The following is a 14285-nucleotide window of genomic DNA, read 5'->3' on the forward strand; positions in this document are numbered from 1 at the left end:
AGCTGATATATAATTTGATTTGACATAGCAAAAGCCAAAAGTAACACAACAGGTGGGTATTTCAAATGTGTTGCTGACCGACAGTACTAGCTCAGGGGACTTGGAGCTATAATTGAAGTCATTTGTTACTTATCAATTCCAATAACGAAAGATACGGTGCATCATCACTTTCCACATGTTTATCGATGTACAGTGTAGCATGATATCAATAATTATAGCACCTTAAATTGTGACTCTAAGTAGAGGTTGGTAGGTGATACAGTAATTTTTGATATGCTCCGTTTTTGTCAATCGTGTATAACATGGTCTGCTACCGATGGCAATCATAAAGACAGTATAAATCCTGTTAGAAAAATGGCAATTGAAGGAAATTTAAGGACTTTCATTTTAGAATAGCAAGGGAGCTGAGACATAGAGCACTGCTTAGCGTAGTTAACAGAAATCATTACATACGGGCTTATCTTCAAAATATTGCGGTCAGGTCGCGCATGGGCCGTCGGGAACCAATTGTTAAGGATACCAAATTCCTTATGTCCCCAAGGTGCTTGTGTTCTGCAAGTTTGACTATGCACAAACAGCTGCTCAACCACCGTACAGTAGGTTAAGTGAGATGTGAACTTAAAGAAACAAACAGATGATACGTCAAACTGCAAATGTTCAAATTCAGCTTTCCCCCCACGACTTGGTGACAGGATATATTTCCTGAGAAACATGCAGGTGGATGTATCAATCGGGGATATTTGACTTAATGAGGTCAAATGCTGTTAGTACAGACATGCTGCATTAACTTGTAGTAACATTATCTGATCCAACAGACGGTAGGTTGGTGTATTTGTTTAAGTTTAGTCCCTTGCATGAACCTTTGTTTATCGTTTTTCTAAGGGCAAAAGAAGACTTGGTTTTCGTTTTGTAAATAGAAGATGTGTACACCGTTCTATGTTAGGGAATAGTTAAATATATGGTCGGGTGGAAATGTCAAGTTACCTCGGCGAGTTTGGAAGCAAAAGAGGACTGGGTTTTTTGTTGTGCTACATGTATTAAACAGAAGAAGTGTACAACGTGCTGTTAGGGAAGAGTTGTATAATTGGTCGGGTGGGAATGTTAAACGCACGGGAATGACCGATTTTTCTGATCATATAGTCAGGAGAGAGGAGCTTTTTTCCTTTGTTGTATCGCCAGGTTCAACTGTAGGCTAGAACTCTGAAAGCAACACATACGTAACAGATCTGAATTGCTTGCACGAACCTTTGTTCATGGAGGCAAAAGAGGACTGGCTTTCAGTTGTGTAAACACGTGCTACGTTAGGGGCAAGTTGAATATTTAGTAGGGTGGGAGTTAAGGACCAATTTTCTGATCGCATAGGCGAGAGAAATATCCTCGGCGAGCTTGGAAGCAAATGAAGACTGGGTCCCCAAGGTGCTTGTGTTATGTAAGTTTGACTATGCACAAGATACGTCAAACTGCAAATGTTCAAATTCAGCCTTTTCCTCGCGACTTGGGGAACGCACGTCAAATGACACGTGCATGGTCACTGGCGGAAGCGTCTCAATCGCCATGACGAGTGTTTTAATCACCGTAGCACCAGACAGATTAGACAGCGACGTTTTGTTTTCATTTTCTTTACCTGAGAATCAAGATCACCCATACTAAACCCGATAAGATTTTAAGGACTTGACTGTCTGGTGTTACGGTGATTAAAACACTCGTCATGGTGATTGAGACGCTTCCGCAGTGACAGTGCACGTGTAAATGAAGAAATATAACTTGATGATAAAATGTGACCATACGTTATGGGTAAGTGCCGGCCTTTATAATCTATTTTGGTGGCATTTAGGTCTCTACAACTGAACAAATAGTAAAATTGTGAGTAAATTGTGAATGGGAATAGCGACCCTTTTTTTTCAAAATGGGAAAAACAGGAGAGGCTATTCAGAGAGGCAACAAATTAATGTGTGGCCTAATTAGGGTACCGTAATTTCGGCATACAGATAATGTTGTCTCTCTTTGATTTGTCCGAAAGATATCAAGTAAACAGAAGGAAGAATTTCGCGTAAACTAACAACAACTTTCCTCTAGTAAATCATTTTTGACCGTATTAAGTTTCCGCCATTGCGGGGCGCGCTGTAACTTTGAACCCCATTCCACTAGGACGGTGCTCTCGTCGCCCTCTCTCTTCGACCGCAAATTGGCCAAAGGAAACGTAAAGCGCTGAGAGAGCGCCAACGTCACCCTGGGATCGCGGAGGGAGCGCCGAGGGAGCGCGCAGAGAGCGTCCTGGTCGCTATCCCCCCTGCGACTGTTTGGTTTTGAACCGGTTCAAAACCGTCACCGTTACGGTGAGAGCGCCGGTAACGGCGATCCAACAATATATATCAATGAGCGCAGTAAGACGCAAAGATCTAGAGAGCGCGCGGCCAGCGCGGTGAGCACCATAAAAGTCATAAGAGCGCCCAAGGTAGGATCTAAGGGCCGCAGCGAGTGCCCAAGGAGCGCCCAATGGTCGCAGCTAGCGGCCGCTCGACACCGGTCAGACCCGGACAGCAGGAGTTGGCGTTGTACAGACTAGCCATTGTTTGTGGTCAAATTTTCTGGAAGGCACAAAAATCGGTAACCTGTACATGGTACCACTAGTACTGCTTCTTCTTTGATTAACGGTGTTCCACGTGAAACATCGTACACAAAGAAAAGCCCGTTGTTAAGATAATTCAACAAGTGAGCCTGTCGTGGTCGCAGCCAGGTTTGAGTTTGATTTAGATCCACAATTAGCCTCATAAGAGGCTATTCTTCCTGTGGTCTACACAATATTTACTCCGGGAAGGAGGATGACCTCCTTCTGGGAGTATTGGGAATGCATTTGTTTGCGCGTTCGCAGCTATAACTCACGATCCCGTTGTCGCACTGGTGTGTAACTTGGCATATCGTTTGCCTGGTTCGGCGTGGTGATGCACAATAGCTTTGTTACACCATAACTACTTTAAACGTCAATCCAATATCGTAATTGCACCCCTATGATTAATGCTATGTCCCACTGCCCTGCCATAGGGACCATGTTATAATCCGTTATGTATGACTGGAATACTTCAGGCAGATACGGGGTATAAATCTTCCTTACTTGCTGTGATCGTATAGTCACTGTTACATTGAAAAATAGACAACGTGCATCACCACACGCATTTACCTAGCAAACGATATACCAAGTTACATACCAATGCAGCAACGGGAATTGTGAGTTTTAGCTGCGAACATGTGCATAGTGACCTCCAGTCTGTGTATTAAGTATGCCGTGTCCCGAGTCACAACTCGCATACAGTATGGGCACGGGACGGACGATGCATTTTTACGCACAGTGTGAAAATGGCAAATCTCTGGACCTTCAAACTTACCACACTTGTAGTTTATAATACGGAGGCTGTGACAATGTAAGAAGTTTACGCAGGGGATGAAAGATTGTTGAGAAATATATCTCAGAAAAGTGCGCGCGCCAGTGTCACTTCCGGGTGGTTAGATCCGGTGACCTTTGACCTTCGTGAAATGTTACGATAATATAAATTAGCCTTTTTTTTATTGCAAATAGCTTGATAGCTATAGATCAGGCCGGCCTGCAATAAATTGTGGAAAGAGGATTTACTGCATATTTGTGATTTCTGATACATCTTAGTTGTAAGGCTGAATGGTTCGTTGATAATTGAAAAGGGGCCATCTAGATCTAACTTTGTGACTTTTCCCGGAATTTCTAGATCCCATCTGTGCCATGCTGTAAAAACATACTTTTCAGCAGGTTGACCACTCCTGTATTGAAAGAAAAAGATAAACAAACACTTTTTCTTTACTTGCTCTAAAACACTACTTGGACTGAGCAGAGATGCAATTTGTGTGGGTCAATACTTGTACATACTTAAATACTTCACGGAGAATTGTGTCCTACGGACTCTTGTTACACATTACAGCCGGGGATATACAAAGACATACAACATGACAGTAGAGGATAATAACATAACTACACATAAGCTTAAGACCTCTGCCTGTCCAGAAAAGTCCAGTTACATTTCCATAAGGTCAACAACTCTGATCAACCTAGATCTGTCAACCTTGTTCTGGTGACTTGACTGTCTGCCTAGCGTTACGGGGATTAAAGCACTCCCTTTACTCGTCATGGCGACTAAGACGCTCACGTATATAGTGACTGTGTCATTGGCCGTGCGCTCTTATTTGTTTTCTTTTATCAAACTTCACAGAATGAAATCTGAGAGGTGTTGGCAACAGGATCGATGCGTCCTTTACAAGGCCAACACCTCCAGAGTACATTTAAAAACAAATAAAGAATCGTCACTAATATACTATCACAATACATTCAAATAATGACAATAATAACAACAAAAAATGACAATAATGGTGGTAATGGATGTTTTATATTCCAAGTGTTTTTATATCCTCGTCCCCTTTGGAAAACAACTCAGGGTTGATTATGTACCTAGTCTTGTCTCCTCCAGTATACTGACACTTGAGAGCGAATCCTTCTGTTTTTGCCGCTAAAGGACAAATACACAAGGCACTAATCATTGGTGCTTTGTGTATTTGTCTAATGTCAGTGCGCGGAGGACACCCCGCATCAGATGGTCACCGCATGTGGGTCGAAGCCTCGAATTGTTTAATGCCTATAATTTAGATTAATAGAAGTTGTCATGTAGAGAAGAGTAGAGCAGAGTAGATCTTTTCAGCCAGGTAGTTACTTACTCACAGATCATGGTCACTTGATAAACTAAGAGAGACCGAACGAACACACATTTTGCCCCCAGTAACAGTACACCCCAAAACAAAGGCGAAAATAGGTCACTGGCCAAGCTTGACCTTTCACCGGGCTGGGTCAGACGTGGGCCAACGCACCGTAATACAGTACCAGGGTTTTCGCCGAATAAGCTAGATTTTCTGATCTAAATATTACAGTAGACATAATGTATTCACCAATCAGCAGTGCGATACAATCAGATCCTCCCTCGAACCACTATATGATAATGCTGATTGACGTATTATGACTGAGGAAGTCCCTGCTTGTGCACGGAAAGCTCCACATTCTCAGTGGAAGATCTCAAGGCTAGAAGTCTACCGGCCGCGCTCCGGGGCACTTCTAGCCCGAGAGCACCGGCTCCCCCGGGCTACGACTGCCCGGAGCGTGGATTAAGATCGGGCGGGCTGACTGTTCTTGGGCCACCGTAGGAAATCGCTAGCGACCCGGTGCTAGTCTGGGCTCCCGGGGTAGGGGAGTCACTGCGGCGATGATACTAGCATCTTACTGGCTTGGTCACCAGTGACCCGCTCGTAAACAACAGGTACTGGGACAAGTTTTCTCATCAAACATTAGGTTGACTGACGCTGCCGCGTAAACTCCTACCGGATGCACAAGACTACCGTGGGACGTAAAGCCCCCTCTGCCCCAAAGAGAGCCCGACTTCACCACGGTAGGCTGAATGCCAGGTTAGAGTCCATGTGCTCCTTGGGTAGATGTTTTCTTTGTTCATCTGTGCTACTGCCGAGACGTCTGAGTTTTCTCTTGGTTGGTGAGTGTTTTTTTTCACTTTTCCTTAATGCCTTGTTGTTGTTGTTGTTGTCCTTGTTTAACGTCTATTATTTCGTTAGACATAGTCTCCAGGTGCTGTGCTGGTCGCTAGGTTTTAATGCCATACCTTGTGTCTGAGTGAATGAGAGGCTTAGACGTTGTTTTGACATTTTGGAATCTGCTAACGTTACAGATCAGGAATTCGTTTTGTTATACTGATAATTCCGACAAATACTAGTACATTGTTCTACACTTGTCGTCCAGAATAATATTTGATTTTTTTTCATTATGGTGACGGGCTTCTCAATGTGTCACTAACGTTACATGTGGAATGATTAGCGACGAGTTGACCATTTATCACCGTTTTCGACAATGTCAACAGTGTGTTAACGTGGTCTAGAACGGTTGTGTGTTCTTGTGATCATGGGGTACCGGGTACGGGCCGTGCGAGTGGACATTTCTTCGTCTGTTGCGGATGGTGCCGTAGAAATAGGTCACACAAGAGTACATGTACTAAAGAAGTAGCACTTTTATCAGTTTCATTCTGAATTTACTTCTACATCTGTTGGTTTTATACTATGCCAGTGCCAGTTGTACGGACTTTTCTAGTTTTCGGTGTTTGAAGGTTTTTTTTTAGGGTTAGCTGTAGTATAACGATTAGAAATGCATGTTGTTTACGGGCGTCTCTGGGCGGCCAGGAAGGGCCTAGGGGACCCTGTTCCCCGGGCGTCTGTTTTTTGAAGTGTGCAGGATTAAAAGGTATGTTGTTTACGTATCCGATGGTAGTGAGCTTTTGTTTTTATTGAATCAGTATCTATTAATGTTTGGTAATATATATTTTGTTTTCTTTGTACCCATTGTATGGCAATTGGTAATTAGCTGTCAGTTTTTTGAAGGCACCTAACGTTTACAATGTACTTATACTCGTCCATGATTGATTGTATTTTGTTTTATGCATAGATCTATTTATTTGTAGGGGTGTTGCATTGATGATTGATGTACTGTATTAAGTTAGTGGGCTATAGTCGTTGTCAATTTCTACTCGTTGTAACGTTAAGTCTTCTTTCGTAACGGTGCCCATGTAGCAGTCGTTTTGTCTGTTCTAGTTAGCTGTGCTGTTAAGTTCAATCAGTAAAAAGTTCACCAACTGTACATGTGGTCCAAATTCCAACTAGTTGCGTGGATTGTATGATTGAGTAATAATAGTGTTGATAATGACTGGCTCATGTTTCTCCGGCTCAGTTGCTAATGTACCAGTTACCGGATCTGTTATATTTTTCACTGTGTAAGAGGACATCGAAATTATGGTTAACGTTTGATCTACAGGACGTCATGTTCCGCCGGGATTTTCCGGTCTTACCTAACTTATAAGTTATATTCGCCCCTCTTCGACAGGACTTACATTTGTATCTGTCGAGATTGGATACTCCAGTAACGGGCTGTTTCCACTTCTTCAGGTCAGGCCCTCAGTTTTGGCCATGGATGGCCAGTAACGGCCCAGGGGACCATGTTCCCAGGTGTATATTTTTCTTGCATTTTCAGTAAACCTCACACGTGTAGTGAGGACCCAGGACCACTGTCAGGGACACGCTATGTTCTACTATCTTCGTCTATCCCCTGCCCGTCGCCTATAGGACAACGCGAAAATCGATATGTTACAGAGGTAAGCCAACATTGACAATAGTGTTTCTGTCGTTTTTGTTAATCTGAGTAATATGCAGTTCATATGTTGTGTCCTTTTAAGGTCTTTCCTTAATACATGTAAATAACAAACATATAACTTTAAACCTTTCTATACGATTTGCGCTCTCTTGCGCTCTCTTGAATTCTGTCAAAATTGTCGGCTCAAATGCGTTGTATATACATGGATATGAAACAAACAAATCCCTGAATCGTGTTCATGCGGGGGAAGAGCATAGCTGCACAGACCATATTGTGACAGACAGGTTAATGACAATGATTTATTTTGTGCCCTTTTCTCTCTTAGTGCCCGCAGGTGAACTTCGTCATGGCTACCTTCAGACTGCATAATGAATCATCGTAGAAGAATGGGAGTTTTCGACGATAACATTCACCCAGGAGAAACATTGAATGCAGGATCATCGCGAAAGCAAAATGAAAAAAAAGCACAAAAAACACACACAATGAAATAGCAAAGTTCACGCAAATACACATAACAAAAGAAACGCAAATAGATAAAAACTCTCCGACACACAAAACATGCCCAATGTTCGAGAAACCTTGTCTCTGCGTCCTTTCTTTATCCCTTTATATGTTAGCTGTAGTCTTCAGAGAGCATCTAAAAGAACCTGTATCAGCTACATGTCGAAACGTAAGATCCTTTATTGTAACAAGTTCGAAATTAACAAACATATGGATGAAAAGCTGTGACATATTGCATCATGATCTACATTGCAACATACCCTGCCAAACAATATTTCTACATTGTAGAAGTAAAAGCTTATCAAAAACATCGGCAAAATGCTGTAATAGTGTGTAAAAACTACCGCCTTTCCTGTGCCCGACGCATTACATTTGAGTTCCTCCCTGTTAAGTGCAAACACCGTTCCCGCAAGGTATTGTCAAAAACCAATTCCCTGGGGAATGCGTGCGTGGAATATTTAGAATTCTTTCAACTTTGATCCCAGCACTATACAAACGGCTCCGCCCCAGAGGCGTCGCCAAAAAGAAAGCCCGATCAAACGCATAAAAACACGCCAATAGCAAGCGAAAGCCTACGTATACACATCTGCTTGGAATCATTACAAAGTGAATGAACGGTGTGTGGGAGGAAAGCATATCCCTTTCGCTACAAGACCAATTGAGTTTTGTTCCCTTAACCTCTCCAATGTTTGTGAATTAGAAGGGAAAATCATAATATTGACGTTAAAAATCATGCGCAAAATTTGGCATTTTAGCATTGGATAAAACTCGTAGAAATGTATTTTGCGGCAGAAACGACTGATGTTGTCAGATAGCGAAAAAACAGCGTGCAATCGAGCCAATTATAAAGTAAATTACTTAGATTTTTGTAATCATCCACGGCGCGAGGCATAATATCATCACCCACAGAATGCTGCAAAGTTCAATCTGGAGCAATGGGACACTTTACTATCATTGCGGATGGATATCCGGAAGTGAGGCTTGGACTGAAACTAAATGTTCACCAAAAATAATCAATTCATACGCTTTTCAGCCTTATTAATGTTCAATGTAAGTCCGATGGAAACTGTGAGAAATGTGAACTCTAACCCAGACCCTTGAAATCCTTTCGTCACTTTCTTGTTGCGCACTACCACGGATGCGGAAGTACTGGGGTGTGCACCGTTAATCTCTGCATTATAGGGCGCTCAAGTGTTGTCAGAGGCGTCTCTTGTTGTGACAGTAAAGAGTAAACAAGAGGAGCATCGAGAAACCTCCCCGCCACCACATTACATATGTTTATTTTTTTATGCAAGAGGACACGGCCTCTTGAGGTCGGAGGTCACAAGACCTCGTGTTAAGCGGCGGCCATATCTTATCCCTATTGTATTCTTTGTTTAGACTTGATAATTCAAAGTTCTCACCGCGTGAATCGCTGGTATAGTTGTTTTAGTCCATTCTGACGCACTAAGCTAGTCATGGCGAGCGTCTCTCACTACCTTATGGTGGCTCTGTGTTCTTTCCTGGCCTACTTCGTCGTCTACAGCAAGCTGGCACCACTCCTGTTGAAAACGGTCTTCCGACTGTATTCCTCACTGGACAAATCGAGACAAGTATACGTGAACTGGCTATAAGTAAACGATCATATTTTAAAAAACATTGGTGATATGTGTGTCAATGCTTGTTACCTGATCATACTGTGTAGGGGAACTACTTACATGTGGAAATTTATTATGAATGGATGACTTGAAATATACGCTGCGTTGTCTAACCTACGGCTATTGTCAAAAATCTAACCATAAAATTTGCCGGAGGCAATATATTTCAATACAATTATCGATGAAACGTTCGACTCTTTATCTTGTCCCAAATTATTTTGATGGAACTTGATGGCACGTTGGTTTTCCATCAATTATGTGCATTGATAAGAGGTTAATGATAGCTTTACAGGGGCCTACATGTCCTTTTGCGTAGAGCGTAATCAGCCTCGTTAATTCTAAGTGAAGCTTAGCCGACCACTGCGATTCAACGAAGTGCGTAATTTGATTATTTTGTGAAGAGCGTAATTGGCCGCTTTAATTATGCGTAATGCGTTATAGCTCCCCTGAACTGAGCGTAAACTTTGATTAATGAAGTTTTCGTAAGTTGTAGTCAAGCTTGTCCGACATTTCTCCAGGTCATAAAAAATACCATGTCCGCAGTCTTTTTCGCTATCCCCCCTGCTTTACAATGGAACAATCCATGGGAACTCGTTCTCAAAACAAAGGAGGTTAAGATATACCGTTTAAACCTCCTTGCAAAAACCTTGTAGAAGAGTATTGACCGCCTTGCAACATCTTTCACAGATGGCCACATGTTTAGATTTGCAAGGCCCTGTCGGGAATAGTTTGATTTTGGTTAACATTTTTGTCGGGCTACACAGTTACTGGACAGTTTAATATGCCCCCTGATTTCAGTAATGTTCATTTTTCAGGGTGGGGTGATATGTGTGATATTTACTTACCCTCAATGACTATTTAATCTAATCTGCGCAAATAAGCTGACACGAGAGCACATGCGCAATCAAAAGGTGAACTTTGAACCGACATCAAATGTCTTCTCAAACTTCCACGGTGGTCAAATTAGGCCTCAAATTTCCCAGACTTTTTTCGAACACGAAGCATCTTCTTTCACGTTCGATCTGACATGATTGACGTACGATCGAACAGAACGCGTGCTCGATTTGGGGTTACCTGAGGTCATTAGGAGGTATCCACTGAAATGTCTTGCCGACTGGCTCTTTTACTTGCGTGCCTTACATCAGAACGGTGACCGACTTTTTTATACAAATCATTTTCTGGACAATAAATAGATGCTGAAATTTTGCTGTGGTTAATCAAGAAGCTACTCACGTTTTTCACGATGGTTAATTGCTATGGGAAAATTTCCACTGTAAGGGAGCGTATCAGGTTACCGAGACTCCCGCGCGGTCCCCGGGGGATATATAGAGCTGTAACATCCTCTAAAAGATCGTGATAGTTAGACAAACTATCTCTCGCACGTGTCTCGCCAATTTGAAATGAACTTAGCTAATGTGTATACCTCAGATCCTACTGTTTTACTCATGTTGCATAATTTTGCCTATTTTCTGATATAGGCCAAGTTGACTGTTTTAGAAAGGATGTTCGGTGGACAAAATAACAAGATGGTGTAAATAAGTTGGTTCTAAACGTGACTGAAAATCCCAATCTTCTATATTCTGAACAATAACAATGAAACTAAACTTTTCGTCTTAGGAATTTTTATGATTTCTCATTCAAATTATTTTTACGACTGTTAAAAGGTCGAAAAATGTTTTTTTTTTTTTACACTCAAACACCCGTAATTCAAAATTTCCGGCGTATAAAAAATCCCTAAGACAAAAGCCTGGGGATTTAGTTTTCGATAATTTAAAACCTCGATGAGTGAATTTTAACGCACATTGCTCGAGTTTTCATACCACTTTGGAATAATGTCATACCTCACGGATAGGGGGAGGGGGTACTTGATGCCGTCGTAAACAAGTCCATCAACATTCAAGGTCATCAACAATGGCACCAGTAGCTTACTTACATGTTACATGTCCACACAAAAATGTCAGCAAAGATATGCTGTCCTGAAAATAGTTTGTATTTTTGATAAAGTGTTTTTTCTTCTTGTGCAAGGAACCTAGGACAGAAAAGGCGTTTTGGCGCGGATTTACAGTGAAAACCAGCAAATGACCGCGAGTGACCCCGGATAGAACGCACGTTTTATTCGAATACGTCACTTCGAACATAAAAGAATGTTGTTCGAATTCTAAAAAAGTCTGGAAATAATGCGTCCATATTTGACCATCGTGTTTGTAAGTGAAGTAAAATATTTCAAGGAATGTTTACGCCGGTATTAGTGACCCCTTACCCCTCTCCGTGCGGCATGGCATGCGTGCAAACAACATATTTATATCGGGACCAAAAACCGTCCAAATTGCCTCATTGACGGCTTGAGATAAAGCCAACGGTTTTCCGGAGGTTTCTGTCTTAGGGATTTTTTGAAATTGCAGACACTGTTGAATTATTGGTATTGAAGGTCAGAAAACAAGCAATTTTTTTCCTTTCCCGATCTCAAGAATATTCCTAATTCAAAAAATAAAAATCCGCTGACATTTGGGGCATACGCAACACAAATTTCCTAAAAAAATTTTTTATGAAATTTGAACAGATTCACAGGCTGGCCTGCATCGGTTTGCGTGGAACCGCGGAGGCGTCCGGTAACCCGATACCCCCTTAGTGATTAGGACTTTACCATAGCGTCGGACCGGCGTGTTCAACATTTGCCAACCCTTATCTAATCTAGTACGCAAATACCTTGGCATGAGATAGGGAGTAGAATATCTGTACTGATCGTTGTGTCTCTTATTTTTGCTGACAGTGTTTTTCGCATCTCTTGACTTTTGGCCACTTAAAAACTCAGTCTAATAAGCAGACAAATATCATTATCATCAATGTTCGGTGCAGCCATTAAGATGTTTCGAGTATCATCGGCAGAAAGTAGAGTTTCTAAATCTTTACTACGATTGAAAAACAAAACAAAAAAACTTCTTGACAAGAAAACCCCGCCCCCTTATGCCATCCCACGTGCCCTGAAGTGTTATGATTTGGCATTGGGTTCGATATAGGTCAAGCGAAGATCAAATAAACAAGCTCTAAACAATAGTCAGAAACGACTATCTTTAACCCTATCTAAACTGGGGGGGGGGGTGGCTAAAAGTGCCCGCGCCAACTTTGACATCGTATAGCTGTCGAACGACTTATGCTAGGTCTACCAAACTAAGTGATTTTTCCTAGAATTTAGTTAATAACAATATAATGAGAAGTAACTTTTATGATTTAATATTCATAACCTATGCTAATTTGATGACGTAATCGGTCAACATCCAAGATGGCAGGCCATACCAATATTTTAGGTATCAACACGCTTTTTCGCCTTCAAAATCGTCACTACCTGGTCATTTCTTTACTAGAAACATTTAGACTAATGTTTCTAGTCATAAGTGGAAAAAAAGTATCTTTAGAAATTTCAAAATGGCCGATCCACGATGGTGGATCCCAAGGGATACGCGCCGTTTTGAGAATCAAGACATGGTCACGGAAAAAGTTAAAAGGGCAGTCAAAATAGGTCAGACCAAGCATACAAATGTGACTCTGATACCGTGACAAGTTCACCAATCTCCTACAGGGCTTCAGAGGAATCAGACTTTTGTGAGAAACGAGATTTTTCGAGTCAAACTTGACCTATTTTTTGCTGGTTTCGCCATTGTTTCAAATGCGCACCTTATGGGGGTTTCGCGGCACCCGTTATAGGGTTACGGGACCACTGTCTTATCCGATATATACAAATATAACTACTTATTATAATAAAAGCTGCAAATGTCTTCACATTAATTGAGCAACATTCTCACAAGGGGGTAGCTGTACGGAGAGTGCTGTAAATTTATGAAGGAAAAACCTGTAGATTTGGGGAGAAGACTGGAGAATGAAAGAGACGCATGGAGAAAGCTGGAAACAGATGGGGAAAGCTGGAGAATGATGGACAAAGCTGTAGAATCAGTGGGAGACTGCTGGAGGATGCATGATAGAGAACCATGGAGAAAGCTGAAGAATGAAGGATAAACCTGTAGTTTTGGGGAGAATACTGGAGAATGATAGATGGAACCATGGAGACGGTAGGAGTGAAGGAAAAACCTTTAGATTTAGGGAGAATCGCAGAGCTAGAGAATGATAGAGACGCATAGAGGAAGCTGGAGAGAGTTTTTTCTTCATTCTGCAGCGTTCTCCGTTTGTCTCCATTTTTTCTCCATGATTCTCCCGAAATCTACAGGTCTTTCCTTCATTCTGCATCTTTCTCCCTCTGTCTCCAGCTTATTCCTTTATTCTGCAGCACTCTCCGCATATATATAGCTGTCCCCTTGTAAGAATGTTGCTCAATAAATATGCAGCTTTTCAAGTAGTTATATTTGCATATATCGGATAAGACTGCGATCCCTTAACCGGGTGCCGCGAAACTCCCATTTGGTGCAAAAAAAAACATAGAAAACCCGGTGGAAAATTGGTCAACTTTGACTCGAAAAATCTTGTTTCTCACAAATGTCTGATTCCTCTGATGCACTGTAGGAGATTGCTGAACTTGTCACGGTATCAGTGTCACTTATGTATGCGTGATCTGACCTATTTTGACTGCACTATGGATCTTTTTCCCTGACCATGTCTTGATACTCAAAACGGCGCGTACCAGGATCGCTTACAACACATGACGTCATTTCATAACGTCAACATAATCACTATTAACGTAATATGTCTCGGTATACCCTAAAATCAATAATACACGCTATTTCGTTTAATACATACCCCCCCCCCCGTCCCGAATACCCCCCCCCCCCAAAAAAAAAACAGTCTAGATAGGGGCGGGATTGTGGAGCATTTTTCATGAACAAAACGCAGCAGGAAACATGCAATGTGTGTCGTCTTCTGCTACCCAATATGCATAAATAAAAACTGGTTCTATAGAACGGATCGTCACTTTAACATTCCAG

At 41.8% G+C, this 14285-nt stretch overlaps 1 long non-coding RNA gene across 1 annotated transcript; it reads left to right on the forward strand.

The window, feature by feature from the left end:
- Nucleotides 1-348: 348 nt before the first annotated feature.
- On the forward strand, nucleotides 349-7793 carry LOC136420505 (uncharacterized). Its single transcript, XR_010753224.1, has 3 exons — nucleotides 349-5555; nucleotides 7097-7217; nucleotides 7542-7793. It is a non-coding gene; the product is annotated as an uncharacterized lncRNA (long non-coding RNA).
- The last annotated feature ends 6492 nt before the right edge of the window (nucleotides 7794-14285 follow it).

The sequence above is a fragment of the Branchiostoma lanceolatum genome, chromosome 15 (assembly GCF_035083965.1).
Source record: "Branchiostoma lanceolatum isolate klBraLanc5 chromosome 15, klBraLanc5.hap2, whole genome shotgun sequence".
In the NCBI taxonomy this organism is placed as follows: Eukaryota; Metazoa; Chordata; class Leptocardii; order Amphioxiformes; family Branchiostomatidae; genus Branchiostoma; species Branchiostoma lanceolatum.